The 9870-nt window shown below is 45.9% G+C and overlaps 1 protein-coding gene across 8 annotated transcripts in view; it reads right to left on the bottom strand.

Annotated features, from left to right (window-relative positions):
- The window catches only part of PAX3 (paired box 3), a 77420-nt gene that overhangs the window by 58140 nt on the left and 9410 nt on the right, over positions 1–9870 (bottom strand). For 2 of the 8 annotated variants that reach the window (XM_084530281.1, XM_084530280.1), the window contains exons 1-2: positions 5550–5646; positions 4833–4992 (exon numbers count right to left, since the gene is read on the bottom strand). The exons of 2 other annotated variants lie outside the window; for them this stretch is intronic. The gene's annotated coding sequence lies outside the window, so the exon portion shown is untranslated. Of the gene's footprint in view, positions 1–4832; positions 4993–5549; positions 5690–9870 lie in introns of those variants that run through there. 4 more of the 8 variants (XM_084530283.1, XM_084530282.1, XM_084530276.1 and 1 more) reach the window with 4 other exon arrangements.

The following is a 9870-nucleotide window of genomic DNA, read 5'->3' as shown; positions in this document are numbered from 1 at the left end:
GTCCAGAAATCTCTCAGAGTTAGCCTGAAACACATGTATTCTAAATTCCATACCTTTATTCTATTTCATTATATATATTGTTTTAAAGATCTTCCATAAACATCAACTAATATTCACAGAGAAAAAAAAAAAATGTAGAAAAAAAATATCTAAAGCTTAAGACAGACTCCTATTCCTGGCAGTAGAGCCAGAAAGAGCCCTCAGTTATTCAGACTGGACAGAAGTGTCTGCATGGCCAGATTGGGATCTCAGCTACACTGCTGGAAATCAAGGGGTTTCAGTAAAGGAACAGCTCTGATTTGATGCCAGCAGCATTAACACCTGAATCTGGTTTTAAAACATACTCCGTATTATGGCATTTGCTCCTGCCAGTTAACCTGAACATCTGTGTGGAAGCAGATATGTTCAATGCCTCAGTCCATTATTATTTCACAAGATCAGTAAGGTTCAGTCAATATCTCAAATTATCCTGGTTTTCTCTTTGTAACCTGTCAGAACGTATGAGGATAAATTAAAGCAGTTCTCTTATTAAAATCAAAATTGGTAATGTACAGAAACATACAGGAAAAAGGAGGTGGCAGGGGCTGAATCTAAGTACACTGACCCTGCTGCTGAGCTCCTCACACAGCTCTCTCCCCAGGTAAATCAAAACAGAGCCAGATAAAGTCCTGGGTACTTGGACAACATGAATTTGTCTGTCATTTTCAGGGTTTTTATTCCATTTTGATAGGTGCAAAGGTGCATCCCACAGGTGCTTGTGGCACTTACTCCACGAGCAATGAGCATCTGATGAGCAGCAGCAACATAAGAATCTCTCCTGGTCCTGAACTTTTCGCTACCTCATTTTCTGGCAAGCTGCCAGTGATTTACATTCAGAAGAAAAATGTGGGTGTTTTCATCCTATTCAATTAGTATTTTCCTACCAGGGATGTCAAAGGCCATTTTATAAAAATAAGTACTTTGGATACATACATAATAGAGGCACGATCGTGTTCAGAAATGTTATATTCAAATAGCAAGAGCTGGAAAAATAACTTGGGTCCTACTTACATGGAACATTTTTGAAGTCTACAGTTCTAAGCTCTGTACAGCTGATGCAAAACCCAGCAAATAAAAGCCACTATCACCCAATCCCCACTACAAAGGCTGCCAGCCCAGAACAGAACCAGAATCCAAGATACTCTTCTTTCCTTTACTTCTGAAAAACTAAAATCCCATTGACAATGCTGTACCAAATCCAAGCCTGCTGCCCCATTTTTTAGCTCTAATCCCTATTTATTCTTTCACCCTTTTTCCAAAATGGAAGATAAAATTAACTGTAATTGATTGTTCACAGACGTGATTTTCAGAGATTTAGATGCCATTATATTATCCTTTCAATACAACAAAAATTAAAAAAAAAAAAAAGAATAGCACCATGCTTTTAACATTTATTACAAAATCACTCCCATTCAGATGGTTATTTTCCACAACTGCATCTACCTTTGTTCTCTGCTCCTTGCTGAATACAAATACCCTCGTTTGCTTTGCTGACTTAGAGCCTCACAGCAATGAAGCTGAACTTACCTAAAACCATCAATGCAGCGGTTACCCATCTTCTCTTACAGAGGTTTTTCTTGAAAAATTTTAATTGAAAAGTAGCAAATTTAAGCAAATCAACAACATGCCAACTTTTCTCAGCTACCTTCTGCCGACAGCTTCAAAGCAGCCCACAGATCCATCCACAAGAAGCACATTGCACACACAGCAAACATCGCTGCAGCTGCAAGCCGCTCGCTTTCAACCTAAACCTGAGAAAACCCAGTTTCCTTCAAATATCCTGAGTGATACCGAGGATGCCCAAGCATGTTTGACAGGCTTGAGCTAAGTGAAAGCACGCAAAAGGTATCTCCCACGTCATCTAGAAGTTTTGTTTTCCATTTCTGAAGCCCTCAGCACAAACATCATACGAAATGCTTTGTGAAACACAGCGCTGGCAGCTCGTTCATAACGCCCGGCTCCTCTCCCGTGCTGAGCACAGAGCTGAGCGCAGGAGCACTGCCGTGGAAGGGCAGGGAGGCTGCACCTGGCTCAGCAGGACTGTCAGGACAGGAGCACAGAGCCTGTGCACCTACCACCACCAAAGCTGGCTGTTAAGCGCTTGCTGGGACAGCTCCTCTGCTTCAGTCCTGGGAAATCACAGTATCTGCCTCCTGGTAGGCATCCTCTTGTTTCTCTTCTGTGCCCATGCCTCCAACAAACAAGGACGTGCCAGGCACTGCTGCTGAAGTGACAGTATATTTGTTTCGCACGCCTCCAAACCACACCCCTGCAGGTAACACTAAATTGCTGGCAAGACCTATTTGTAACCTGGGTAAGTGACCCTAGACTGCTGCACTTAACATCATGGAAATAAATTCTCAGGTAAAAAAAAGCTTTCAAAATTCTCCAAACCAAACGATGGTGTAAGGTCACACTGAAGACCTTTCTCTGGATGTTTAAATTTAGAGTTTCTTCTTCCCATCACACAAGCAACCCCACTAGAAACCCTGAGGCTTTGCAACACAAAGCCACAAAGTTCAGTGGCTATTTTAATGTACAGCAGTCAGAATCTCGGACTAATTACATTAAAATGCATTGGGACAATTCTCCCAGCTGAAAGGCACTTTACAGTGCTCATTTTATGAAATGAGCATTTTATGGAGGCAGAGATTTGGATCACCCTCCCCGGGAGCACATCTAGCAAACAGCTTCCCCACACACCCAGCCCCATATCTTCCCAGCAAGGCAGAGGTGGAGTTTCTGAGTCTCTTCATGAATAAGCAATAAAAGCCTTGAGATGGGACAGTGTAGCAGCTTCCAAAAAGGTGCATCGACTGCTGGGGACAGAGGTGGTTCAGCCTGGGCGCATCAGTTTGTGCATTATCCACTGCCTCCTCTGCAGGGAGAGCTGGCTCCTGGCATGAACAGCTCTCCCCATCTTACCTCAAGAAAGACCTGTCAGGAAAGAAAGAGCCTAGAGAGTTTTTCCTTTGGCCTTTGAAGTTCTTCCTTGGCTGACTGATGCTCGCCCATACATAACTGGAAGAAAAGACTGCCATTGTGCTGCTCTTTACACCAAGTGCATTATTCTCCAGACAAAAGCTTGCGAGTCTAACTTTTAAACACACCTCTCTTTAGGCTATACTGTTCCTAAACCATAAAATCTTTTTGTTCATTAAAAAATAGACAGCCTTTTCCCCCCTCAGGCAATCTACTCTGCTAGTTAGCTTTTTGCACTACTCTTTGCAAACAGATACCGCAGACGCACAGCAGTTCGCAGCAGAACAGCCAGTTCCCATACTCAGAAATACTGCATTTTTCCCCAGTATAGTCTCCAGTCACTTACCCAGCCCAGCTTTAAACATGAAATACAACCACTGTAGGAGCTCGCTGGATTTGGACGAGACCTGGCAAGCAATCAGTCTCACCAAAAACATCTCCAGCATCTGGCAGCTCACTGCTGTTCGCAGGGTCTGTGCACTGGGTCAGGGCTGGGGGTTAAGCGAGGAACATGCTCAGCACCTGCCTGCTCTGCCTGGCTCTAATCAGTATTCCCCTCCCATGCCCAGGAATGCCAGAATTCCCCAGTTTCCTCAAAAAAATAACACACACACACCCTCAAGGAAGACAGAGGGGGAAAAAAAATAAAGAAAACTCAAATAGTTTAACAAAATTTGGATCTTACCCGAAGGATAATGCATGTCTTGCTATTGACTTCAGTATCTCTTTGGATGTTTATGTGAAATCTCATATTTGACACTATTAAATAGAAGAATTCTGTGGTGTTAGAAAACAAACCCCACAGCTTTATTGTTAAAAAAAAAAAAAATGACTGCAGCAATGCCACTTTGCTTGAAACTCTAGCAACTAGTAACAACTGTTTTTGTATTAGTAGTTCCCAAAGTCAGGTCTCGCCTTAGTGTGAAAGTTGTACTGCAGTTGCACATCTGAAAACTTTTCTTTTTTAAGACCTGTTGACAAGTTCAAGCCAGTCTATCAACTGGAACCAGCTCCTCAGTTTTTGGCTCTGAGCTCCCTATCTTAGTCACTAGGCTATTGCTCTCTGTCAGGAAGAATTTTTATAAAAAATAGTACAGATTTCATTAAAAAAAAAAAAAAAAAAAGAGAGAGAGAGAGAGATGAAAATCAAACCAAAACAGTCCATCTTTAACCAGTCTGTGTAACACAAAAAGCCACTACTGAGAAGTATATTTCTTCTCCAGGAAGATTTCGAAAGCTTATAGTTCTAAACTATAAACAATAAATTACAAACAATAAATACAAACAATATACACGTTTTAAACATACTTTTGTTGATTTTGTCTCCTTTTCTGCACAATCTATATTTCTATATTACAAAAGGCATTAGTAAAACATCCATTTAAAAAAAAATAAGATGTTTTAAGCAGCCATCTAGCAGTTACATTCTTCTAGCGACTGCAATAGCAACACCCAGTTCTAGCAAAGAAAACAGCCTGAGATTGCTGTGCCAGTCATAACCACATAAATTTAAAGCATTGAATATTTGCTCGGACCAAAGGCTATTTGCATATATTATTCAATAGATTTTCCACACCACATTAAAAAAATTTGCAGGCTATTCATACGCAGCCCAGCAAAAACTACGTACCACCAGTGGGTGTACGTGTAAACCCGGCGTGGCTCAGGGCAGACTGAGGCAGCACCTCACAATTCGTTAACTTAACCCCAGACCGTAGCACTTATGGACCTGCTTTTGCTGTAAATAATAGTAATAAAAACACTAAAAGTAAGGAGCTGAGTCTCGGTCCATTTCATTAACAAGCACTCACCTGCTGCTGTGACCCAGGAGCTGTGGTATGGCTCTGTCCTGGTACTGGGTGCCCCCCAGTATGGGCTGCAGGTGCTCACTGCTCCTGCTGCGGGCAGCCCAACATCCCCTAGCCCTGCCACCCCCAGCCAGCAGCTTCCCAGGACAGGTTACAATCCTTTCTAGCCACAAAAAATTATGTTTTAAAACATCATTTCATCTGGGCATGCAGATCTGACAGATGAACTACGGCAGCTGGTGCTATACAACACTTTTGATTTCTGCATCCCAGACATTTGGAAATACCATTCAGTGCAAAAACCACCATTGTTCCCATTTCACAGGAAGGAATGCACGAAGAGGTAAGGATGCCTGAACCGGAGCAGCTGACACAAGCAGATATCCTACACGCCAGCCCCACCTCCACTGCACAGGCTGCCAGGATGCACAGCGATAGGAGAAAAATAAAAACAGCACAGAAAGCACAGCAATAAGAGAAAAAAAATAAGAAAAGAGCACAGAAAGCAGGAGGCAGCTGCCTCTTCCTGCACCAGGCAGAGGCACGGCCCCCTCCCAGCCGGCTGCAGGCAGAGGCAACGCAGGGCACGGCTCTCAGGAAGGCAGAGCAGATTGTACCAACTCAAACCAGTTCTCATCCAAACCAAACCCAACTCTTCTAGCTCTAATTTTCCTGTGACCACTTTTTTCTTGTTTGTTTGTATTTAGGGGTATCACTTACTTATAAACACATTAGTCACCAAGATCACTCTTTCCTACTCAAGACGGGTATAAAAAAGCTCCCTTGTCCCACCCCAAAGATGAAGAACCACACTCACCACAGCCCAGTCAAAAGACTGTTGAAGCCTATGGAAAGATGCCTTTGGCAGCCCCTTTCCCACAGCTGTGGGAACTTCAGCAGCAAACTAGCACCAGCTGTGCAAGTGGGGGGAGCCATTTAGCCCAGCATACTGGGACCTAAGGCAGCCACTCAAAGAGCTGAATGTCCCCAAGTGCAAATACCACCTTCAAAGCACCACTGTGACCACAATGTCTCCATCTAGAGAACACAGCAGTCCTGTGGAAGCTTCAAACTTTGCGTTAAGAAAATTAGCATCGCTTATAAGCATCCCAGAAAAGGGCAGAGGAGGCAGAGCAAGGAGCAGCCTGGGCTGGCAGTCCGGGTAGCACAGCCAGCCCCGAGCTATTCCTAGCTCACCTCTCACACATTAATGCTGAAGGCACTCAGGGAAGCACAACGGGTCTCATAACCAAAGGTCCCAGGTCTGCAGAACGTGTCTAAGGGGCACCCAGGGCACACCACTCCTCAACCCCCCTGTGGCTGAAGCTGGAAGAGCAGCGTGGAAGGAAAGCCAAGGGCACCCAAAGGAGAATCACCGTCCGGGTCGTGCCCTCCCCGTGCCTGCCACGTAGCCTGTTCCTACAGTAGTGACTTTTCTGCATGCTAACACCTGCTACTAGGAACAGGTGAGTCGCTTCTCCGTGCTCTGATCACCTGGAGGATCTCTTTTTTTTCCCCTTACAAATCTTTTCTAGGGTATTTTTAAATTTACGTTTAACTACCATTATCTGGATTCAGATACTAGACGTATTTAGGGCTCGTTCAATACGTGCTCTGAATCTTTTTGCCTCAGATATACTCTCCCAGAGCTGACAAGTCTGTTCCTGATGTCAGATTAAGAGAAATATTTATGCCGTCAATCATCGCTGCATCTTTAGCACTGCCAGCACAGGAGAAGTACGGCAACTTTGAGTCCTGGCTTGTTTTAAGTCCTCCCTTGGCCAAGGAACTTCTAAGAGTCGGGAGAAAAATCCTCTTTGTGCCTGTCATAGCCCTGGGTTTGACAACCATTCAAATCGGAGCTCCTGATTCCTTTCCCAAAATCTCATTTGCTGCGTTGATTAGGATCAAAGGTTGAGGGGAGGAATGCAGTTTAGGAAGAAAGAGAGTGCCTCCCTCCCCTTGCGATAGCCTTCAGCCAGTGAGGAGCCAGAAATCAAGCCAAGCAAGGCGCTCTCTCCCTGCCATCCTGCCGGCGCTGATGGAGCAGATTGCTTACAGAGCTGCTCCAGCACGGGGCCAGGTTTTTTGTTTTTTTGTTTTGCTAAATCATGTGTTAGAAAACTTTTAAGTGCAGTTCGCTAAAACAGCTCTTTTTAATTTGCTCTGCTTGTAATGCTTTATTTTAACTAGGCCTACTAGCCATGTCACATCTCTTATTTAGCAGCTGAGGCAGACGCTTCGTGCTGTGATGTCTTGCTAAGCCAAAGTGAGCGAGGTCCCTCAAATCCGAAACGCAGTGGGATCTTCCTATCAGGGCCAACTTCCACCCTGAGTAACCGGCACAGCCCCGCTGAGAGCAGGGGGCTGTTCAGATGGAAATGACGGTACAGTTTGGCCCCCAGACCCTTTTTTAACGTACACTGAGAAGGCAATAAGATGAACAAAATGTCTGCTATACGCAGCCATTTTGCAACTTTTGCCAGAAGCGATGCTCCCGAGCGCCTGTGGGGCCGCGACTGCCCAGCGCAGACACACAGCACACACCTCCTGTCAGTCCTTCTGCGGGGCAGGAGAGGTGGACAAGTCACTCCTTCTGTGGGATTTTCAGAAGGTCACACTGAAGTACCCAGCACACAGGTCTGATGGCTCCGAATTTATTAGAAAACAAACCGTGGATGCTAAAGCAACAGGATTTTGTGTGGCTTTCCACATAGTTGTCAAATATTTGAGCGTTTTTGCCTGATCCCATCAAACCGAAAGGGAGCAGGTCCAATCAGCTGTGCTACACCAGGGACGAACCCACAGGGCTTTTTCCCTACTGCAACATTTATGGTGCGATTTTTTTAATAGATAACTGGATCGCCCCGATTCCTAACTGCTCGCTTGCTGCTAGTACTCTCCTGCTCTGCAGATGTTGGCAGAGCACAGCTGAGCCCCGTACCATGTGCGTAATTGCCACCGTAAGCACCAAGAGGCTGGAGCGTGCCGTGCCTTGCTCTGCACCGCACGTGTTACGGAAATACTTGTAGACCTCCCTCCCCCCAAAACAGAGCGCCAAAAAGGTTCGGTGCCTACTCCCTGAAAACATCACTGCTCCTTGTGTAAATAGTCCTGGGTTGATAACTGCTCCAGATTTGGTGAAGCTGTTTAAAGCACTTGTGCAAGGCGATCCTGCAGGATGGTAGTTACCCAAAGTGGTCCCTGCTGCTCCGGGGATGCTCATGGACCCTCTTGGTGTCACTCACACCCCAGCTGCAGAGCCATGATTTATACCTTTGATAAATGGAATTCCTGCAGTTTGGGAGATTTGGGCAAAACAGACACTTGACAGGATTACATTGTGAAAATAGGCAAATTCTGCACTTCACTTTCTATTTCCCCATTCCTTTAGCTAAACATACCCCCCCCAGCTCCATTTGTTGTGTGTGTTTGATTTTTTTTTCCCCAAACCTCTCTTTTCCAAAACCAAAGCATTTTGCTGCCCAAGGATGCAGAGAAGCCTGACTTCCACCTGGCTCTGCCCGGGAGCTCTCTCGCCGCTCAGCCTGAGTGGAAGGGCTGGGTGAGCATCAGGGTCCCCCCTGCCCCTCTGCTCATGCTCCAGCCCTGCAGCACTTCAAACGAAGGAATTGCTCCTTCAGGGAATGGGACATGCTCCGGCACTGCTCCCTGCCGCCTGCCTCCTGCAAAACCTGCCCCTGGCCATGTGCACCTTGCTAAAACATGGAGCAACGCAGAGGGGCTCTAAGTCCAGGCCAGTTACACCGAGCATGCTGGTGCTACTGCCCCACGGAGCTCCATGGACTACACATCGGAAAAGCAGAGTAATTCGGCCAGGAGACTGTCAAGGTTATTGCTTTTCTGTGTATGGAGCAGATCCTGACTGTATTGGCATGAAAAGTCCTGCTCATTTAAACCAGGTGGATGAGGTTTGACGGGGGCTGAACACACTGCTTGCAGAAATGCCAGCTGCAGACAGTTCGTCCCTCACACAGCTCAAACCACAGTGATCTACGTGACGGTACATCTGATAAAGAAATTACTACGTAGTCATTTTGGGATCAGGAATCCAACACGAGGCGTGCCATAAAGACAAAACCCCTTAAGACGGGTCCATATAAGGACTTGTGCGTGACAGAAACTTGGGACATGCTTGGCAGAAAGGTTACATCCAGGCAGATACCCATAAAAACAAAACACCAAGAGGTGGAACACACATCACTGTCCTCACTGCAGCTCTCCGCTGCGATGAACATGTTGAGTCTGTGCACTTCAAGGAAATTTGTGCCTAACCTGATTTCAAAGAATTTTAACCATTATTCTAGGGCAAGATGTCTTCTAAAGTAGCTAGGCACCTGTGAAGTAAGTGCTAGTATTTTATTCAGACAAAACAAAAAACAGTGTATTTAAGAAAGGGAATGAGAAACCGGTGATTTAAAATAATAATAATAATAAAAAAATTAAAAAATCCTTTTCAGCTTTTTACTCTGCTGCTTTCACTACAGCATGAGGCTCATCCACGTAAAACAACTGTGAGACCAGGGGAGGCTCTGCAGCTTTACCAGGCTTCTTACCACCGCTGCTGAAGCTGAACGCCTCTGTTCAGAGGTGCCCGTGGAAGCAGCAGGACCTGGACCTGATGCTCACAGCCCCCCAGTCCAGCCGGAATTCCACGGCACAATTACAAGCCAACGTAACACATCCCCGCTGCACAGCCTCTTGTGCTGAGGATGCGGTGGAGCAGAGTTTGCTGTCTCTGAAGTAAGCAGAGCTCTCCGTACGGCAACAAGGAAGCGATTATTCTCGAGCACTCTCGTTGCCTGTCAGCACAGCCTGGCCGATCCGACTTTCCCCCCCCCCCTTTTTTGGGGGAGGGACAGCACAACTCTCCTGCCTGATGCAAGTGGGGACTGTAAAATCAAAACTGGGGAAAATGCACAAAGAAATGCTGCCAGCTCGTTTGCTTTCCCCCTGCACCGAGAGCCCAGCCCTGAGAACTGGCAGGCTTCTCCAGCTCCCTTTCTTTCAGTGGCAGCCC

The sequence above is a fragment of the Aythya ferina genome (assembly GCF_964211825.1).
Source record: "Aythya ferina genome assembly, chromosome: 9".
Taxonomy (NCBI): domain Eukaryota; kingdom Metazoa; phylum Chordata; class Aves; order Anseriformes; family Anatidae; genus Aythya; species Aythya ferina.
Note: the sequence above shows the minus strand (reverse complement) of the source record. Positions and strands in the feature narration are given on the sequence as shown.